We start from the raw sequence: 22,745 nt of genomic DNA on the forward strand, positions 1-22,745 counted from the left end.
AGTGCCATATAGACTTTATCAATTCAGTACTGGGTGCAGCGAAGGTATCTTAGCATTTTCTGGATCTAACTTTATACTTTCTGATCCTTTTTCTTCCCCTCAGTTAATATCACAGCTCTAATTCTTTCCCTTGCCACATTATGCCCTGGTGACTGCCCCTTTCCAGTCCTGTGATATAGCACAGCAGGGGTTAAGAACTGCTGTAATTCCCAACTTCTCGAGAAGATGGAGATCACAGCATCACCTTCCCTTTATTGCACGCTTAGTGCACTCTGGAATGACATCTATTTAGTCTCTCTACACTTTTTTCTCCATATAGAGTGTAAGGGTAAAATCAAGATACTATATATGGGACTATGAGGCTGTTGGGTTTTTTAAGCATCACTTTTCCCGAACAACTGGCAATCTAAGTAGTATCCTGAGAGCTTTTTCTCCATTAATCAGGCCAGTCTTGAAACAAGAAAAATAATGTAATTTTATACTTTGGAAAGCAGAGAGTCCCTTAGCCCAAGAAAAGCCAGAGGGTAAGCCAGTGTTTACCCCCAACTCATTAAAAGTGCTTGTATAATCATGAAGATGTATTTGAATAAATTAATTCTTCATGTAATAACACTGAACTCAATGGAGTGAAACCCAAGCTCTGTTTGCCTCATTGTGCACGATTCTGCAAGTACAGAGAGAATAACTGACTTGAAGGCTAACCTCTAGGGGATATGATTTGGTCTCTGTGTTTCTGCAGCACATTGTTTAATGCAAAGGGAGAGTTTTGGTATGCTCATTGGAACAAAAAAGGCATGACAATTTTCTGCTTTAAGTATTGCGCACTGATGGTGTGGCACTCAAAAATAACTTTTTATGCAAGGTGTAGCAGAAAAAGTTGATCCATCTCTTTGGTGTTTGTGTCTGAATGGGTGATTATTTCATTATTTATAAGTTACTTCTGGGAGCTGTGTGATCTCTGCTTATACTCTCAGAGCACATGCTGTCAGACACCACATTTAATTACAGAGTGGAAGTAAGACAGGCTATGGAAGAAATTATTATAAGGCAGTCTGCTGTTTATTTCAAATGTAATGTCTTTTGTCTTTTTTTTTCTTTGTGTTTTGACTTGTGAAGATTTATTATCACGTCTGACTTTTCAACATAAATCTAAGAAGTGCATTATTATTATTATTACCATTACTTTCACATATATGAAGCTTTAAAAAATGAGATTAAAATACAAACAGGTGGATTCAAATGTATTTTGCTGCTCTTCTGACTTAAGCCTTTAGTATATAACCATTTTTCTTGCTAGTAATTATGTAGATGGAAAAAGTAATTGGGAATTCAACTTCAGAGAACTGATAAGAATGGATATTACCATTTGATGTCAATTAGCAAATCTCCAAAAAAGTAAATTAAAGACTAACACCTCTCCCCATTTTTGTATGTTAGATCTTTTTAATATTCTCTCTCTATAAACCACAAAGCTTATTTTTGCATTTTGGTTCATGGGGGGTAGATGGAATGCAAATACTGGCATGGCAAATGCCGTGAGAGAATGCCCTGCAAACCCCAAGATCTGCAGATTTCCTACAGCTCTTTCTCCCAAGCACAACCTGAGAGCAGCTGCAGAAAGCATTTCATAGTGGCACAACTCTCTTAAGATTTAGGCAGAAAACATTACCAATGTACTGATAACTCCTTGTAGAATGCAGAACAGTATTTCAGACCTGTGCAGTCATATCTCACTCCTCTCCTCCGGGACCTGCCTGGATTCCTGGATGCTTTCTTGCAACTGCTCTGCCATCCTTTATAAAGAGCCAGGTAGCAAAGCATGGCTTTGGGACATAGGTGCCTTGGTAGATTTACTGTGGGAAAAAAATAATTATATATTGTGTCACTCCCTAGGGAAAGAACAGGTTTTTGCTTTTTTTTTTTTTTTCTTCTTTGGTACACCTGAAGGAAACACATCAAGTTAGTTGCCAGAATACTCCTGCCAGCTACTACCCTTAAGCAGTGGGCCAGATGCAGTTGAATCATGATTAATTTATGCAAGGAAATTGGAAAAGGAGGGGAAAGATTATTGAACTAAAATATGGTCCTGGTTCATGCAAACTTTGCACTTGGCAAAGTTTTGGAACAGTAAACTGAGAGAGAGTAAATGGACAGACAGTTCTGATGATTACTTTTTCACAGTTGGTCCTCATTAGTGCTTGAGCTCTCACAAACACTGACCAAATCCAATGCTAAGCGTATTTCCCCTTGGTTGTCTGAAGCTGATCTCTCAGAGGAGCAAGGAGAGAGGTTTAGTTTATGAATCTGCTTAGGGGAAGCGAATCCAATTACATCTGGTTTGGTGTCCATTCATTTGATTGCAGGCTCAGTCTACTCTTGTTCCCTTACTTAGTCATTCTGATATATACGGTATATTGCCAAAAGAAGTTACTTGATCCATCTTGCTGTCATCACTCACTCTCATTCTAACATGGAATAAGCCTGCAGACTCTGTGTCCCTAATGGTTGTGGCCTTTTTCTAAAACTACTATGACTATAGTTTGCATTGTAACTGGTTAGATAAAAATAGCATTTTGATTGCTGGCTCTTGCATGAATATGTTTTCATGGTGATATTCCTGCCCAGCAACTCTGTCAGAGGGTGATTATTACCTCTCAACCTCTGGGCACTACCGCTACAGTAGCGAGGTTGTACAGGGAGCATCCTGTACATCCAAGAGAAGGAGAGTCCTAATGAAGTGGGCCATGAAGACAGACCATCATTAGGCAGCCACAGTCCTCATAAAAGGCTCATTTTCTAGGCAAGTAGGAGACCCTTGTAGTTTATCTTTTCAAGTCTAGCCTCTGATGCATACGAGGCAGTTACTGCTGGTAATTCCACATGCAAAAGATAATGAGCGACCAGAGGTCTCGATCCCTTCAGGACACCAATTTACGGAACATTGGGAAGGCAGGGCCATAACTGCGGACTTGGTACTTGGCACCTGTGTGAATCTTTGGCCCCTGTGCGTCCCGCGGCAGCCCAAGGGCAGAGCAAGGTTAGGAGAGCAGACAGCCCTAGCAGCCCTAGTGCTGCAGTCCCGGGGCAGCCTCCCGCTTCCAGGCCTGTCACCAGGAGGGGGACGGAGCACAGCAATGCAGCAAGCTGACGGTAAATGCTAAGGAAGTTCAGTGAGGAGAGAGCCATCATATAAGGGGGAAAATGGAAATGCTTGTAAGGTTTATGTGGTGCATGCCAATCTGCCAGTGCGGTAATGCTGGGAGGGGAAGGCAGCAGCAAGAATGAAGTGGCGGAGAGAGCTGATTTCCTGAGTTTGCTCTCGTCAAAATGCAGCGTGGATAGTGGCTCGAGCCACATGACATAACAAACTGCAGAGAATGTCCACGGCCTGGAGTAGCAACAAAGAATAACAGGGAAAGTCTGAGTGAGTCTTCAAAAAGTATGGCATTCGTGTCGCACAATGTTAACAGTTCATAGCAATCACTGAACATCGAGTGACTTAACCTTACCTTGCAAAGTGTTTAGTGTGTGAACTACCGTGTTTTACAAAGTGAGAGATCTGTAGGTATTCACTGACTAAAAACCTCTTAAACAGCACTAAAGCAATTTCAGGCGTCTGTAGTATTATTTGAAAATGTATGTCAGCACACCAGAAAAACACATGTTAAATGGTTTGAAGAGCATGATTTTAGCATGAGTAAGATTAATACATCCTCTGAAAGCTTAGCTACAGAGTTTATATAAACAGTTTTTCACCCTGAAGATGATGAAAAGAGCTATTTTAAGACAATGATTTTTGCCATGTAGAGAGAAAGAACAAATGAGTTTACAGACTAAGTATTGATTGGTTGCAGCACATTATGGTGAATTAATGGCACATGCTGTTGAAACTATAGTGATTAATACCAAAACAGGATTACATTGCTAATTCTGGCTAAGAAAGAAAGAATGACGGCAGTCATTATTTATTTTGTTATTGACAAAATGGCTTAGTACATTGCAATGTAAAGTTAAAAATATCTTCATGGCAAAATTTTAGGATGGAATTTTGTTGCTTACCAATATATTCCTCTTGTTTTAAATGAATCGGCAATTTCATCTTCTTGACGTTTGGCTATGGTAAATTTACTTTGATAGAAGCAAAATGATGACTAGTAGAAGTTTTGCTTTTCAGTTAATGAAAGAGTATTTCCCTAAGAAGGACAATATTGGACAAAATCATTGCACTTAATAGCACAATTTTCTGACTGGTTTGTTCTTAGTCCTTAGTAAAGAACAATTTATTTAAGAACTTTTATACTTTGAAAAGATCAATACTTAGAAATCATTTGCAAACCAATGTGCAGTCAGCTTAACAAACTGATACCACAACCCCTGAAGGTCATCTCAAGTCACAGTTATGAAAGATAAAACTATTGCTAATTACTACCTTTTTGTAATGAAATTTATAGCTTGTCATGATACAAATATCAATTTCTTATTATTATGTTTAATATTGAAATTATCTTCTTCATTGTTTCCCCAAAATTGTTTTATTACTTAGTTCACTTTTAGGTTAGTTTTCCCAAATTATTTTAGGTAGAATGAAAAACTATGTAATACTTTCATATTACTATTTTAAAAATGCACATATAATGGAAAAATTTCCACCAAAAAATCTAAACTTTTTTTTTTTTTTTGTGCTTGTATTGTATTGAATCTTCACAGGTAAAAACCCATTTCTTACGGAATTTGAATTTTCACAGGCTATCACATGCTGTGTCGGGGTCAAATCATAATTAAGAAATACTGTTAAATATTCATTCTTCTGACAGTTTTCAGTCTCAAATTTAAAACAAAAAGACTCAGTTAAAACAACACCAAAGCTATCTCACTCTCTAAAGTTACACTCTAAATAAGTTTAAACTAATCAAATATAGCATGTAATGCTTTATCCTTAATTAATTTAAGAAACATTGCATTGGTGATGGGATTGATCACCAATACACAGGATGAAAAATAAACCACCTAAGTAATTATAGGCTTTTGTATATCAAAAAATTCTATGCTTTTAAGTGTTTGTGCTTAAGACCTCTCAATATGCGATCTGGTTTTTGCTGTGATTGTCTTAAATATTACATAAAACTATATTTAAAATAAAAAAGATATGAAGTATGAACACTAACATAAAATAAAGTGACCTTAGAAATTAAAAAAAAAAAAAAAAAAAAAGAAATTATTCTGCTGGCAATTAGATTTTGTCTGGTGAAATTCTTCAGGCCTGTGACCCTTCAAGCAAGCATGAATTTAAACACACTGGAGAAATAAATGTAACATAAATCTGTCTCCTTGATTGGTCTTGCCATCAGCTAAAACAAGTAAAGTAAATAGGGAAATGTTGGCAGCTTTCAGGCTTTCTTTTATTCAGGGGCACACAGTAGTGTTTGTAAGTTTTTTTGAATGAGACTTTGGGGGGTTGTTTTCCCTGTTCTGACACACAGGTGATCAGTTTGCTGTTGCTTCCAAAAAAAAAGAGCAAAGGAACAAGAAAAGAAGGACAGCATATCAAAAGACATACTTTACTAATTTTTTGGGGAGGGAAACACACCAGCATTGTATTTTATAATATTATCTGCTTTGTGTCCTTTAAAAAGAGACATTTCTAATGGCGGATCTTAGGATTTCCTTTTACAAACACCACTGTCTTTTAAAAACTTCTGTTTCCCGGGCTCTTCATAAAGCATTGCAGCACAAGGGTGAAAAGTGACAGGATTCATCTGTAGCTCTTTTCGGACCTTCGTTGAGCATCTGTTCAGCATCTTCTGTGTTTAGCGGCAGATACACCCCTTCCCTTGTAAAGAAAACAGAGACCTTTGCCTAAAACTTCGAATCCAAGAAAAGGATCCAAAACACCTACATTTGAGATTGAGATTTCTCAGGGGAGGCCAAACGAGAAGACTTGTGTGCCAAGATCAGTATGAAGGCGTCTCTTTCCCATTAGTTTCTATAGTAATTCTCTCTGAAGATCTCAGTGTTCTCAGTGGAAGTTACTCTGTGCTTGTGTGTTGTGTTGTATTACATTAATTTACAGGCACTGAAAGGATTCTCATTTGTAAGCGGCCAATCAGAAACTTCCTAAATGCCTACACTGAATCATAAACTCTCCAGCCTTTTCAGTCATGAAAGCTTTTTTTCATTCTTTCAAATCCCACAGCTTGAAAATCAAAGCATTTTTCAAGTTTGCATTTATATTGTGCATCTCTGCAAATGAGAGAAAGGATTGCTTATAACTTACTGATGTATTAATTACAAGGTTAGGAAACACAAGGCTTAAATAACTTAAGATTTTGTGGGCCTAGCATGTCTGCAAATATCCAATTTCATTTGAAAAAGCCTTTTTACAGAAATACTGAGTGTGGGTTAAATCCTCAGTTTATAGAAAAAAGAGGGAAGTAATACTTAAAACACTGGCACTTTTATACGGTAGGTTAAGGGAGGGATCCTAGAATCTTTAATATTAAAATATCCTTGTTATATATGTATATGTATAGATATATATATACACACACACAATTGTAGCTAAAATACATAACACATAGTACTCCATTATACCATTTACCGTATGTCTAATAAGAGATGAGCGACTCTATTTCCCCTTTTGCTGAGTATTGTAGGATGAAATTGGGCAGTATGAAAAAATAACTGCAGCATTAGCCTCTAACCGTTTTATAAAGCCTTAATAAAACAGAAGGAATAATTAAGCTGATATACTTTGTCCTATCATAGAATATAATAATACAGAGTTGCCCAAGTGTTAAAGAATTCAGGATCTTCAGAGAAGATGAGTATCCCTATGCAATGAAATTCTACAGTGCTATTTTACTAGATTGTATAAATTGCTTCATAAAACAGGTTAGTAAATTATACTTGGTGTTTCTAAATAAGCCTTCATCACGGCAGGAGTTTAAATATCTTTTAAAATACTATGCAAAAAATCTTGCTGTGAAGAGAACTACTGCCTAAATATATTTGTGAAGAAAAGCATCACTTGTAGCTACAAGCAAAGCAAGGTGCTTCATCAATTATTTAATACATCATTTGCATATATAATTTGTAAAATAACCAGAAGAAAGCACCTATTAAAATATGTAAAACAAGATGTAATCTGATTGAATTATGGATGGTTAAAATGAATTGTTATCCAGCTAGGAAGCTGAAACTGCCATTAAATAATTTTCATATACAATTATAGAACATTACTGATTATCCAAAGTGAATGTTCATACTCTAGGCTAAATTGACATTGAATTCTGTTATTTTCAAAGTCAAAGACTTAAGAATAAGCAACCTGCTTTTAGCAATTAGAATTCTGTATAAATTAACTATTCATATGAAATTTAAATATAAACTGTAATACTTTAATATAGCTTCATTGGCTTAACTCCCATGCACAGCTCAGTTAAAAATATAGATGTGGGCAGTAAATAGGTTGGCAAAACGAAGTCTCTTTAGGTTCAAATAATGTATGTAAATTATGAAGGCATTCAGAACTTGTGTGTGGGTGAATTCAGACTTCTGGGACATAAAATGCATTAAAACAATTTTAATTAAAGAAAGAAGTATGACACTGTTCTACGCATTGAAGGTGTGCTGCAGAATATAGATGCCCTCTCTTTCAAGTCCTTTGCAAGAGTCAGAGACTTCCCACCGACTGCAAGATTTCCACTTTCCACAGAGACTAATATTGCAGTTTTAAAAGTTTAACACTAGCTGCATAGTTCATGCATGTTGAGTATATATTCAGACCCTGGTTTTCTAAATCCAGGTTGTGGGAGAATATTTTCAGAGTTTGACAGAAGGTAATGGACTATTTTCCTTCTTCAGAATTTGTTCTTTACATTGTGAAACTCTGGAAAATAATTTCAACTTTGTTGGCATAGCACATCGCTGTCAGTTGTTAGCCTGTCACACTGGAATGTATCTATTCCTGCAGCTCTTCTGTGCAGAACTGCGAAGTGCCAGTGTCAGATATGTTTCAAACAGGGGAGTTTTGCTAGGTGACAGCTTATTTAGCAGCTTCAGACCAGTTTGAGTCCGCTAGTCCTTCTTCACTTGGAAAAAAGGGAAGTAAAAAATTTACACCACACTTGAACAATGTATCAGTTTCTCCAATAGTGTGCATTGAAGAGCTTGAAATATTTTTGGGATGGGACCAGAAAACCCAAGAAGGAACTAAAATGGAAATAAATACATTGGGTTACATTTGGAAGGAAAGGACTAGCTGCTGATTTAGGGGAGGGGATTATTCAACATGATGTGTTCTTCCAATGAAATTGATAGAACAGGTTGTTCTTTAAAAAACAAAAAATGATTAGTCAACTACATTATTTTAAACATATAAAGATCAATCCAGAAAAATCCCAAAATAGCTGGCTAAGATTTCTGTCATACATCAGCATACTTGAAAAAAGGAGGGACTGTGTAAGAGTGGTGCTCTGGCTTCTATGTATGCATCTATCATACAAACCATATGAATTCAGGTAAGAGTGACAAGACCACTTGGTCATGTATCAAAGTAATGTAAGTTTTAATACACATGATGGTGATCAAAAATGTTTAATTCTGAAAAGTTTTAATCTAACAGGAAATAATTATATCTCAAAGTCCATATCATTCTGCTAATACAACCATTTATTTGATTTCTGTCACCTCACTGTCACAGTATTTTCTGCTTCAGGCTCCTGCATAATCAAAAGAGATGTGTGAAAAATCTATGCATATCTTCCCTAGTTTAATGCTTTTGAACTGAACTCTGATGCTCTGTGTCTCTGCTAGAGGAGCTATAAAGTCAGTGAATTATCAAATTAACAAGTGCAAAACAGTATGGTTTCTCTAAGCTGACATTTCATGTGGCATATATTATTTTATTCAGGATGCTACTTTTTATTGCCATATCAGCTTTTCCTTCATGTTTTTGAAGTCACATGGGAAACTTGTTTCATACTAAGAAGTCATGTTTCTTTCTCAGTTCTACCAGGCCTTGTTTTCAGAAGTCTGAAAATGCATCTGCAGTACAGAATAGCAGAGGATAAAATAAACTCCTTCATCATAAACAACAAGCACTTAAGATTAAAAGTACAGCATGAAGCAACACCGCCTGCTTAGATACTACTCTATTGTATCTATGGAATAGCTTAAAAATTGAATCCACATTTTAGCTCATGAAAGTTCAAAAGCACTTAAGATTTTTGTATTCTTTTCTTTGTTGTTTTTCAGTTAAATTAACCATAGTTGTTTCTGGTCTATTCCTGAAGCAGAAGTGCTAATGTGTAAGATGGGCTTTCTCATGGCAGAGGATGGGAGAGGCAGAGCTTGTAAACCACATCACTGTTGTTGTAAAAACAGAACATGCCCTGAATTTCAGTCAGATTTGCTATAAAATATTTTTTCTGGTTTTCAGTGTTTCAGTTCTTATTCTCCCATTGCTCCTTGTCTTATTGTATGGAGTGCATCTGACTTTTGTTCAGAGCAGCGCATATGGTGCCGTGTTTCAGATTTGTGACTACAACAGTGTTGATAACACACCAGAGTTGTGACTATCGCCAGGCAGTGCTTACATGGTGTCCAGGCTTTTTCTTTTTCTCATTCTGCCCCCACAGCAAGTAGGCTGGGGGTGGAAAATAGACTGGGAGGGGACACAGCTGGGACAGCTGACCCAAATTGACCAAAGGGATGTTCCATGCTGTATAATGTCAGGTTTGGCAATGAAAACTACAGGTAGTCTTTCCCAGATAGCCATTGCTAGGAGGCTGGCTGGACATTGGTCTGCTGGGGGAGGAGGTAGCAAGTGATGGGAGGTACTTGGGAGGTAGTGAGCAATGCCTTTGCATTACTTGGGTTTGGTTTTTTTCCTCCTTTTTAATTCCCCATTCACCTGTTGAACTGACTTTTTCTCAACCCACAAGTTTTTTTACTCTTTTTTGCTCTTCCAATACTTTCCCCTATCCCACTGGGGAGGGGGTGAAGTGGGTGAGGGCCTGGCAGTGCTTAGTTGCTGGCAGGGCTCAACCCACCACAATGTAGAAACATTTCACCAACCTTAACCTAATTCCTTTACCAAATTATTCTCTTCCGAATCTCTTTGCTCCTTCCATGCTATAGCCCCATTGTCATGTCATATTTTGCCCTCTTTATGCCTCTACACAGTCATTTCTCAGTCCCATACTCTGCGCAGAGAGCTTCAGTCTCCCTCCATCTCCTTATGCCTTCATTCCTCCCATCTGCTAGTCTTTCTTCATCCCTCATTTCTCTCCCCAGCTCTCATTTATAATTACCGACCTTTCTGCATGCTATTTGCCATTCTTCTCCCTAGCTATCTCGGTGTCTTTCTTTTCCATACCAGTTTTTTTTTCCTCTCTTGTCAAACTCTACTGGTACTTTCAAACTTTCTGACAGTTGCCTTTAAATCCAGCTCTTGTTCCCTCTATATTGAATCAGACAACTGGCTTCTCTCAGGAAGGCCTGGTAGAAGAAGAGTAGGTGGTTGTGCAGGAAAGACCAGCTCTGAGTTCAGCATCCAGAACTGGGTGTTCATAGGTCTCTGGAAGTGGAGAGTACTACAGGTATAGCACACTTCAAAGTCTTTTAGGTTTTGTTAAATTTGACATTTATTTGGGATGTACTTCCTAAAAGCTGTTTCTGCCAATCACCTTGAATTATTGCTTCCCAAAGGCCTCCCATTCAGCTATTTTTAGTAGATGTTGGAAAAGGAAAGTGCACATCCTTGACACAAAGGTCACTTTCATGGCAAATACAAGTTTTGAAGTGTGGCGGTGCTAATATGTTCCATGGAAAATGTCATCCTCATGTTTTTAGTGTGGAAAACTGGATTTTTCTCATGGCTCTCTCAAAAGTGAATGAGGTGAATAAATGATTAATAATTTCTATTTAATAATATTTTAAAAAGAATAAATAAATCCAAGGCAGACACCTGAAAAAGAAAATTTAAGCCCCAACAGCCTGTTTGATAGAGGTATGTACAAGTGAAAGAATTTTTAAAAAGAGATTGCTGAGCAACTTTAAAACACTTAAAAACATCAGCCCTGTCTATAGTAATTACCTGTTCTTTCTTCCTGTTTTGCTATCCACTGAAGTCCCTTCCTTAAAATGTATAATTAGACATTACTACTTCAGGCTTTAGAGAACTATTATACAACCTCACTGATGAACTGCTGAAATATTCAGGATAAGTGTCACAGACATTTATCAACTAAAGGCATGGGAACTCAAAATGCAATTTTTGGGGAAACTGATAAAGCATATATAGAGAACAAAAGGAATAAAGCAAAGATGGCATATTTTCTTGGATGCTTTTCATTAGAATTTAACAAAAATAAAGAAGTGTGGACTAACAGTGTATCAGCACAGGATAGTTTAATGCAGTCAGAAGTCTAGGAAGTTCACTGGATTTCCAAAGATCTCCAGTGGTGGTTCCTACGGTCCCTATGGGCTGTCCACTTTGGCTGGCTTCTTCCAGTTTTTATTGTAAACTATGCAGCAACCAAAGGGCACCACTTGTGTCCTAATGTCCTCAAAGGAGAAAAGGCTTGCCTCACACTCTTCTGGATACGATATAAAGGGTTGATGGCACATGAGCTCAATTTTACACATTCCATGATTTTATCCCTACTTGAGGAACTTACATATGATCTCTGCTGTATGTGGCACAGGTGGGACTTGTGAGTTATTTACATTCTTGCTAAGCTATTGACTTTGTCAATTAGGCTAGCCACAATTAGCAACAAGGTAAACACAGAACAGAAATTAAATTAAGAAAAAAAAAAAGAAAAAAGAAAAAGGTAATCAGTATCTTTATTTCACTGTTTAACAAACTAGTGTTTACATCTCTTCCCCATTTACATGTGAATGTAAACCATTTCATTTGGGTATAACATTCACACATATCCATACAAACATTTCTACAAGGTCTTAAATACCTTCATTCTCCCTAGTAGAGAGTCATTAGGGTTGTTTCAGTCAGTGTCAGTGTAAGAGAGCATGGGAGACTTCGTTTTGGCTTCTTTGCTGCTTGTTCCTATAGCTTTGTCTCATTGGTGTAAACTCTTTAGTAGATATGTAGTTTTAGCAAACACCCCTTTTGTTGGCAAAAGGTGCCTACAGCCCTGCAATTCTGTTTAGTTTTCTCCTTTTGAGATTTTGCTGCCTCCTGCTGACTCAATGTGGGATAAGCACTGATAAGCTTTCTGAACAGTGTATTTAGCTGGAAATAACAGAGGGTATAGATAAGAGAGAAAGTCTCTCTTGGTAAAGAAATTAATGTAGTAAAAATGTAAAAACAGCAAAACTGATGATAAATCAGAACAAAGCCGACAAGACCTTTTAGATGAAAGTTAGAGAAAAAGAGATGTTAAAGGGACGTGACACACTTTGTTCTAACAGCAAGCTTATTAACACTTCAGGCTTAAAATGTTGTTCTCTACCGACTAATAAAAAGAGCCCATCTGCTACACACCAGGTAACTAAAGCTCATAAGGAAAAATGCTTGGCAAAAGCAGAAGAGACAAATCTGTCCAGTTAGCTGGAATTGGATTATGGTATTGGAAATCTTCAGTACTACAGCAGCTATTTTGCATTCTGTATTCAAGACTATGTACATTAAATACAAGTACACCAGTCCTATTGGTCTACTTGCTTTCCTATTGCTTAGAGCATTTCTGAAATATCTAATCTGATGTAACAGTAAAGATTTTAATCCTCTTTCTCACGACAATTTTAAATGCAAAATAATAACAGCATGATATGTATAGGTATACTGGAGAAGCATAGTGGCTTCCTCTCACAAAAAGTAGGAACAACATCTCAACGAGTGACATGTTGGTATTGTTAATGCCATATACTTTAAAAACAATTTCCTCCTCCTTTCTCACCAAAATATATTTCCATTACATTAATAGTTTTTTGGTAAAAATCAAACCCTAGTCCTAATTTTTCATATTGTTGGTAATGTGTTCTCCATATCCATTCGTAGTCCTGGCTAATGATATAGGCAGACTGTGTTTAAGGGGTCAATAGAGTTACAACTTATATTTTCTCTTTCATTTTTCTATTTAATTTCTTGTATAGACAGAATGAAAGGTTTGTTAAAGTAATTGTGTATTATTATGCAGTTTAAACTGTACATTAAGCCATTAGAATCTTGCTTTCCCTCTACAATCAGATAAAACTTTCATATTTTTCTTGTCTGTACAATAGAGGCTATTGGCTCATCCACTCTTGCTGAAAGCTCCTTAACTGAGAACAGCTCAGCTAGAATTCATGGATGTCTCATGAGCCCCAGCTGTCTTCCATTCCCCCCTTGCAAACAATCCTGCTGCTGGTAATGTGTTCCCCTGGATTTGCAGAGTAGCAGAAGCAGCCTTAATACTGGTAGAATGCCATCAGGTCTCTATAAACAGTAATATGCAGAGAACCCAAAGACAATTATCGTTGTTGATATTTAAAAGCTGTACAAATGGCAATATGCATAGGTTTAGCATGTGGACTAATATGAATGCCTCTTCATGGACACAGAAAAAAAACAACCCAAACATCTTTTATAGGAGAGTTAGAGGACAATTCCTTTTCTGGATCTAAGGGTCGATCTGCATAACATCAGAGTTAAAGCACTTTTAAGAAATACCTGGGAAAAAATAGTTTTTAACATCAGAAAAATGATATCGTTTCCACTGATACTGTTCTAAAATGACGGTTGGTTAAACCATTTTTGCTAAGGTTTTAATTTTGAAAATTAAACTAAACTAAACTTCAGTCTAAAGCAGAAATCCATAAATTAATTTGCAAAAGTTACAGGACGGAGCAAAGAGGGGCTTAGACTGGACAGTGTTGAGTAGCCCTATCCATAACTTTGTGATCAGATCCACTTCGAATGATATTTTTCAAATAATTATAAATAAAACACACCTTTTATTTAGATAGACACTTTAGAAATTCATTATTAAAGGGTTTTAACTTGTGGCCTTTAAAAAAAGGGGGAAAAAAGCCTTGTCAGATTCCATTTCACAGTGTTTTAACTGGAAAAAACCCTGTCATAAAAGCTTAACTATAAAGACTTGAATAGTTGTATAGCTATTTAGAATTCCCCATAGACAATGAGCTGCACACCATTACCTGTAACTGCTTAGCTGAGGAAAAGTAACAGCTTTGCATCCAAAAGAAACAGGGCTTTTGAGACCTCATGAAGCAATATACATGCAATATCAGTACAAATATGTGCCCCTTGCTTCTCACAGTTTATACCTTTGGTGTCACAAAGCAGAGAAGAGCAGGCTCAGTCCTTCAATACAGTGGCAGTTGCATCAAAGATTCACAGCATGCTTACAACAGAGAAAGAAAACAGGTAGAAAAGATAATCTAAGGAAAACAGACTGATAGCAATAAGACTTTTCTTAAATGTATATGTCTGCATTCTGCACAAGGTAGAGCACTTCCGCTGAGAAAGATGGCAAAACCCAAGAAAAATATTAATTGAGAGGTTAAGACCAAAACCCAATATTGTGGTTCACATACTTATTTTTTTACAGTTCCTTAGCAAAGTCTCTGTTAGACCTTCTCTTGCAATAGAAAAATCTTGGCAAAATTTATCATATTATATTTGCAACACTAATTTCTACACCAAAGATCTATTCAACAGGAGAAACCGAAGGGAGTGCTGTTTTATGACAGTTGCGTAATGGATCCTTGTTTTAAATATATAAGGAGTAAAAAATGCTATAGAGAGGTAAAAAATGCCTGGTATGAGATTTCTTTCACAGAATCTAAGAGAGCAAAGATGACTTCAAATCTCTCCTATTAATGATGTTTAGGTTAAAAAGATTAGTTTGCATAATGGTAAGTTAACTTTGCGGCTCATCAGACTTGCTAAAGCCTCTGTGATACTATCTCTATCTTATACTATCTTATACTCTGTGATAACTCCTGAATATTTCTAGATGCTGGAGTAAGGGGCATTCTTGCTTGAATACCATTTCTGAGATCTTAATGATTGGTCAAGATTCAGCCTTAGACAAAATTTTCTAAACGTTATAAGGAAACAGTGAGATGGGTTGCACCATCACTGAATTATTTGTAAACAGACTTCTCAGACCCTCAGGAAGTGGTTAGCATCTTGAAAAATTGGGAGATGCCACATGTTTGAATTGCACTGAAGCAATGCCTGAATTTGACTCCAGAACTAGACTTCTAAAGTCTGCTTTAGGGTGTATGTGTGTATAGTCTCCTTGTGTTTGCCCTCCAAGTTAGCTGGAATGCCAGTTTTGATTCAGAAGTGTGGGGCTGAACTGTGAATGTGGCACTGTGTTAACAGAGCTATAAAGCTTTTGGGTCAAAACTCACATCCAGCTGACTTGGAGCACTGGCATCATGGTACATATCTCAGCAAAAGACTTTGCAGGCATGCTTTATCCAGTAATGAGGCAAATTATAAGCCCTTTATAATAAACTCTAGGCACCAAAATTGTTGTTGTTGTTGTTGTTGTTGTTTCTTTGAAAAAAACCTACACAAAGTTATTAAGGTCAGTTTGACTTGCGGATGTCGCTGGTATAATCTCAATCCAGCTATTCATGAGACATAGCATTTATTTCTGTACTTGTAATTCATCCATTTCCATATTTTTAAGCCAATTGCATATTTTACTATGTACATGCATCAAAACAAACCCTAAATCTAAACCTAGAAGTATCAAACCTAGTTCAAATTTTTCTCACAGTACCCAAGTTAAAATTTCTTTCATCAGAATTCTTCTTCATCCTGTTAAAATGCTCATGCAGGGAGCACAACGATATAAATACATAAATTTACAATGGTTATGAAATGCATTTTTCAGCATCCTCTTGGGATAACCCTGTTACCTTGTTCCGTGTGCTGAAACCCAGTGACAAATATTGGTTGGAAACACAAGCTAACTCTTTGTGCTGATCAAAGATGAGTCATATTATAAAACCCCTGTAACCAGCTCTGGTGTGCCCCCCAGGTCATAACACTGCCTGTCAGGGTGAAGATTAAGCTCTGTAACAAACAACTACATACAGCATAAACCTCTTTCAATGCCTGAGAAATAGAAACTGGTTTTAAATCTTGCATATGTGATAAGAGTGCATTTCTTGACAAAGATAACTGAAACTTAACATTTTTTTTCTATACTCTGAACAAGCATAAAATGAAATGGATCCAGAGGTTAATTATGAGTCGCTTTGTATTTCTTCCTGGCTGTAACCTTGTAAAGGCACTCTATTAGATTTGCAAGAATATGACACATTTAATTTCATCACATGGATTACTTCAAACAAACTGTTTTGAAGGGGAGGTATGTTTTTCTGTTGAAGTTTGAAATTATTTACTTTTTTAGTGGCTTATAAATATTTTTCCCTTGGTCTCATCTCACGCAAAGCCTCACAGGAAAGTCATTAAAAATACCATTATTAAGGTCTGGCTTTTTTTTGCTGTAGGATTTAATTTCCTTCTTGGGACAATATTTGCTGGTTTTTGTTCGTTCGTTCGTTTGTTTTCTTTATCAGGCTCAGGCAAGATTTTATTTTGCATCTCCTTCCCCTGTTCTGTGCATGTATGACTTTGGGAACAGTGTTCATGCTTCATTTTTGTGTTTCTGTAGTTGATGTGGAATAATTCCTCGATATACCATCTCGGAGATCTCTTTTCCACAGTAGTCTCTCATATTCTCTTTCTTTTCCAACATAATCTAAGCAGGGCAGGGGAAAGCTTTGGTTGTAAGTTGAAGTATATGAACTCTACTGGCTTGAATGGTGGCTATTAATCTTATTAAAGCTATTCAAAATACTCACTCAGGAAGTACTCTAACTGAGATTCATGGGCTTCTCTTCCTATATTTTGGATACCTGTCTTCCACTTAGCTTTCAGATATTTTTGTACTTAGAAGTCATCCAGTAGATTGGTTCTTAGATTCTTAAACCATCTCTTTCAAAATACACTCAAAAGTCATTGCCTTCAACTTTCTCTTATTCTCTCTTGCTTCTGGTTTTGACCTGTGAAAGTGATCTACTGTCTTTGAAGCAGCAGTCCTAGTTTTGTGATGATAAAAGTAAGTAATCCTAGGTGAATACCTTGTTCTTCTTCAAACATGTATGGCTCGCAATTCATATGTTTCTTGATGTGTTGTTTTTTAGGGTTTTGTTTTGTTTTTTCTCATTTATCACTTTTGTCCGGTGTGACCTTGCTATGGATTGTTAATATTCCTTATATGCAGGTGTGTTCATATTTGGTTCAAGAAAGTGTCCTTCAAACCCTAGGATAATCATAAAGGTGATGTTCACTCTGAGGTTGAGTAGGTATCCTGGTCTACTTGTGCCAGAACTACCTGGCTATGGTTACATAATACAAGATACTATCTTGTTTCATGCTGACTGGCCTCACTGCTTTAGCCTCTTAATGGCATATGAGAAGGCATGTTTCATCTTTTCCTATGATCTCTTTTATGTCTGAATTCTGTTCAAGCCAATATGGATCATACAGTTTAATTTTGTCATAGTCCTGTCCATCAGCCCTAAACAATTCCCTAGTCTCCCAAGAAAGTAGGCAGAAATTTGGAACTGAAAATATGGTTTATGATTTTTATAAGTTTTTACATTTCTGCTGTTATGTCTTTTTTAGCCTTTCAGTATTTCCTTTTTGCCTATGCCAAACCAGCAAGGGCTTGCTGCAAGGGAAGTGAGACAAGAGCAGTGCGCAATAATAAGGCAGGCTAAGCAGTGACTGCACCAAAAAAGCGTCGGGATGCGGGACAGCAAGTCTGTATCAGTGGGACGGCAAGTCTGTATTAGGATCAAGGCCAGGGCCAGTGGTCAGGAACAGAGATGGTCTGGCCATCACCTGGCAAGGCCGCAGGGCAGACACAGATTTGAGGCCAAGCCAAGGAAGCCAAGCCAGGGGCAGCACTGGGGAGGTCCAAGACAGAGCACCCGCACAGCTGTTGCACAGCTGCAGTGCAGCACGGAGGGACCAGTGGTACAGCCACAGCTCCACAGCACATCCGAAAGAAGAAGGGGCAGGTCCTCACTTCTACCTTTTTTCACAACTGCTCTTCCCAGCAGAGGACCTGGCCTTGGACTCAGCCAGTTCGACTCTAACTTAGCCAGCCAAACTCCTAGAAGGGCGATGCGCTCGCAGTTATCTAGGGGACACGGAGTGTTGCCTCATCTGCCTTAGCTTTGTGAAATTTTGTGAATGGCCAGACATTATGCTTGGCTCAGCATAAATGAACTTGTAATAGCACTCATCTATACTTCAGCTGTTCATTTAGGATTTCTGCCTTTTCCACTTTTCTTGTATGCACAACTATGTTTATGTACAGTTGCTTTTTTGTTTTTTAGTTTGCTTCTTTTCTTCCGAGAATCTTCTCACACCCCTGGGGAAACCATTGCTTAAGAAACACCGAGAAATTCAATGTATGAGAAAGTCAAGGAAAAATCCTCTTCAGTATATATTAGAAAAGTAGAACAAAAAGAGTGAGCTGCATAAAAAGTCATGGTTTAAAACAGCATTTTGTGAGTTTCAAAGAATGATAGTTGTACATGTCAAATGGAGTCTTTTAATATTTTTTATGCTTTCTGTTTGATTAATGAATGAAGAGCAATTGAACACAAGTTATCAAAAAGTCATGAAGATGCAATTTATAATTTTTTATCTTAATTTACTAAAAGCTTATGTAGCTGCAAAGTATTATTTGTCCAACAATAGTAAAGAAAGTGTCTTTTTCTTCTCTTTTTTCCCCCAGTAGGTTAATTTAGAGGTTTATCTAGGTATTTGTCAAAATGAGAATTATATTCTTTAACAAGAATGTTAAATTTCATTAGTTTTAAAGCTGCAAACTAGCAAATAAAAGAGACAGTGAGTTTTAATAGGATTTGTTTCTCCTCTGGGTAATGTACCTTCTTTTATTCCTCTCAAATTTTATGCCTAAGAGATACCTTTACAAGTCAGAAAAATGCAAGAATGGATATGCTGTAGTAAAGGACACTTATCGTACGTGATAGAAATATTTTAAACATGCAGAGCTCTGAAGAGAAGGTTCTATTTTGTTGTGCTCTCTCTATATACACATATATTATAACATGCAATTATCAATTATATGTGTTATTTATAATGATATATAAATATATTGTAGCATATATATAGTATATTTTATAACATATGTATGTTATAAAATTATATTAAAAAAATTATTTGTTCAAATCAGTCTATATTCAAACATATGGTGATTTATGGCTTCTGCATCAGTTTTAATACTGTAGGCCATAATGTAGCACCTATACTTCAGATTGTAGGATACAGTGTCATTGAAAAATGATGCTGGAAATCTAGCACAGTCAAGCTATTTTACTGAAAGGCAAATTATGGGAAGATCTCTGTACTTTGATACTTTATCTCTGAACTGTGTCAGTCATTAAAAATGGTGAATTTATTTTAATTGGAAAATGGCTTTCCTCCTTCTGGAACCACGAAAAACTTTGATCTATTTAAAGTGTGGGTGGTATGAAAGAGGAGTACTCCTTGGTAAAAATCACTTCACCTCCACCTATCATGAATAGACACTATGTGTAGGGATTTCTTTGACAAGCAGTGACTGAATACGATAAATAATCTACCATTGCCCGATAATATAAAGAGATCTCCAAATTTTTTCATCCTGCATTTTATTTCTACTTTTTGATCCTGCATCTGGTGTTGGTCAATAGTATTTCTTCTTTGCCTTTGAGTACCACATTTTATTACAGAAAAAAGTGTAACAGTGCTATAATTTCAAAATGACATCAAATCATAGTGCTCGGTGGGAGGTTTAGTGCATTTCTATGGAGCAGAACTGTTTCTGTTGTATATTTGCAATCAATGAAGAGAAACCAAAATAAAATGAGACCAGTGTGGGTAATAAAATCTCTCCTACGTGTGTACTAACTCACTAATACTGCTGTTCTGAAAGATGTGTTCTGGAGGTGCTGAATTAAAAAGGAGACAATTCTGAAACTAAGGATCGTTGTATAACATTGAGTGAAGGTCACAATGTTCTCCCTTTTCATGGTCAGTGATACTTCTAACTAAAGATAATGATGTGAGCCTGAGAGAAACAGCAGCAGTACTTTTTAATCCAAAGCAGTAAGGTCAAAAAAGCAGAGAAAAAGTATTCTCAAATGATGAGCTATTAGAATAATTTGCTGCTGTCTTTGATGACCCAGTTTTAAGCCCTTTTGAAAAGTGCATCCCAAAACAGAGGCTCTTTCATCTTTGAATGAAGGACTGGGATAGCATATTCTCCCAATTAATGTCGATTTTGGTTACTGGTTTGAAGCTGGGAGTCAGAGGCATAGTTGTACCACTTTCTGCTTTCTTAGTAAGTAGATGCTGCCAGTATGTAAACTATTTGGGTACTGTGTTCCTTAATGAGATGATAGCTAACACAGGACAGAATGTCTTTGTTTCCTCGTTTCCTTTTGCCTAGGTTATTGACATAGAATAAGATCATAAACTCAGATATTTTTCTGCTCAATTTCTTAAAAACCATGGAACAAATAATCTTAATGCCATTCTGTTAAATAGTACTAATTTCTGCTCTGAAATACCAGTCAGTTTAGATTTCTTAACATTGGATCTACAGCAAATAATGTTTTCCTTTAAAGGTTGATTGTTCTATTTATATAAATTGTATTAATATAATTAAGCAATATTCTAGAAATTAGCCCTAATTTCAGTCAAATTCAAGCAAAATTAAAATTGCCTCCTTTTGAGTACATTGCCCGTTGCCAAGAAATAAAACATACATTCATGAAGGCTTTATTTCAGCTTACTTTATTTGTGGTATAGGATGAAGAATAGATAAATTTTAAATACTGTAAAGGTAAATGTGCCAAAAAGTCATGCAGCTTTAGCTGATTTAGAGTAAAGCTGTATATATTCAATGTATTATTAATATCATTGATATTTGAATTCAAGAAGTGCTTAGTCAGGTCTGTATGTAACTAAGAGTCTATTATAAATCCAGAATAACAACAGCAGGAAAAAAATCAGAAAGAAGAAAAGCAAACATAGCTTAAAATATCAATTAAAAGATAGCTAATCCATCAGCACACTCTCCTTACATCCCACTTGCCATTTATTCGCTAGTTAGATAGATGAAAAACCCATGCTAAATCCTTTTTTCATGAGAGATGTAAAAGGTCATCAGATCACAGTGTGCCACAAACAGCAATGACTGGAGTTTTGATACATATAACTCCACTCAGTGGATTTACCAATTTTAGAAACTTTGGATCATCTCCAAGAAAGCTCCCATCCACGGAGAAAGCTCAGAAATATCTAAAAGCTGAAATCTTAACTCACCCAGCTAACTCTGAAACTGGAGGCAAATTAGTCACCATCCCTGGTAATAAGCTTGAGCTGAATATCCTTGCTTGAATTAGTCTGGACCTGGGACCATGCTTACACAGTCATACTGGTTTCTGGATTTGAATTATTATTTGAAGACTATTTTCTGTGCCATTCACAATGCTATGTAAGGTGCCTTTGGAACTGCTTTGGGTAACTACACAATACAGCATTGCAAGGTGCAGATATGCTGTAAACAACCAGACAAAGAAAAATGTCTAACCTTTGAAAGCATCCTTAATGACTTTCCAAATTAGATATTAGATAGTATTTTTTCTATTATTCAGTCCATGGAGGTTTTCATTATGTACCTCTACATGACAGTAACCCTAAACATGTGTTCTTTCACCTTTTGTCATCAAGGATGAGAATTAACTCTTGAATATAGAGAATAGTAGATGCACATCACATTAATAAAAATTGTTCAGAAAAAAAAGAGAAAAGTTGAGTAAAAAGGATTATCACATTTATATTCAATCTTTCATGAGTTACCAAAAATATTTACAATTCATTGTATTTATCATGTTGCTGACTTTGTACAAACTCTGCAAGTACAAATTCCACAAGTGTCAGACTTGCTTAGTCTTGGTTTGCCTTGACCTGCCTGGAGCTTGGTTTTAGCATTTTTAGCTGCAACAACAGTGGTCTACTGACCAGGTAACTATTGCCTAAATTGGTTTGCTTTCATTTTGCTTTGTAGGACTGTGTGATATATGATTATTATTCTATTTTTTATATTGTGTAACTAACTGTTAATAATAATAGGCAGTGGAAGAATAACGTAACACAAGGGAGAAAAGGGTAGGCACTGGGAAATGTGTATAACAATTTTACATGAATTATTATGGAGAGTTTTCCTCTAATACTATTCTGGTTTGGTTTGGTTTGTCATTTTGTGGGTTTCTTTCAATTGGTGCTAAAATAAGAATGTTAGTATTTCATATAGACTAATAAAAAATTGTTGATTTTGCATATAAAGTGTATTTCTTAGGCGCATATAAACTACAGAAATTGAAGTGCAACTTTTGTCATAATTTAATGCAACAGAACATGTCCATTTATACTTATGTCTGCTGACGACTTTAATTAGTTCTTCACTTTCAATGCAGTGTATCCATGATCTGCTTGGCCAACAACTATTCATATTGGCGGTGATGCCTCAATGCCTCTAGACTTCAACACTCCTAGGCTGAAACTGTATGACCTAATACTACCATTAAGTATAACCCAGTTAAAGCCATGGGTGATGTTGAACCATGTGCACATTTACTGCTAAAAATCTCTCTTTCACATCTTA

At 36.5% G+C, this 22,745-nt stretch overlaps 1 protein-coding gene across 1 annotated transcript in view; it reads left to right on the plus strand.

The window, feature by feature from the left end:
* Positions 1–22,745, plus strand: part of CSMD1 (CUB and Sushi multiple domains 1) — a 1,244,565-nt gene that overhangs the window by 765,527 nt on the left and 456,293 nt on the right. The gene's annotated exons all lie outside the window — the stretch shown is intronic.

The sequence above is a fragment of the Accipiter gentilis genome, chromosome 16 (assembly GCF_929443795.1).
Source record: "Accipiter gentilis chromosome 16, bAccGen1.1, whole genome shotgun sequence".
Lineage (NCBI taxonomy): Eukaryota > Metazoa > Chordata > Aves > Accipitriformes > Accipitridae > Astur > Astur gentilis.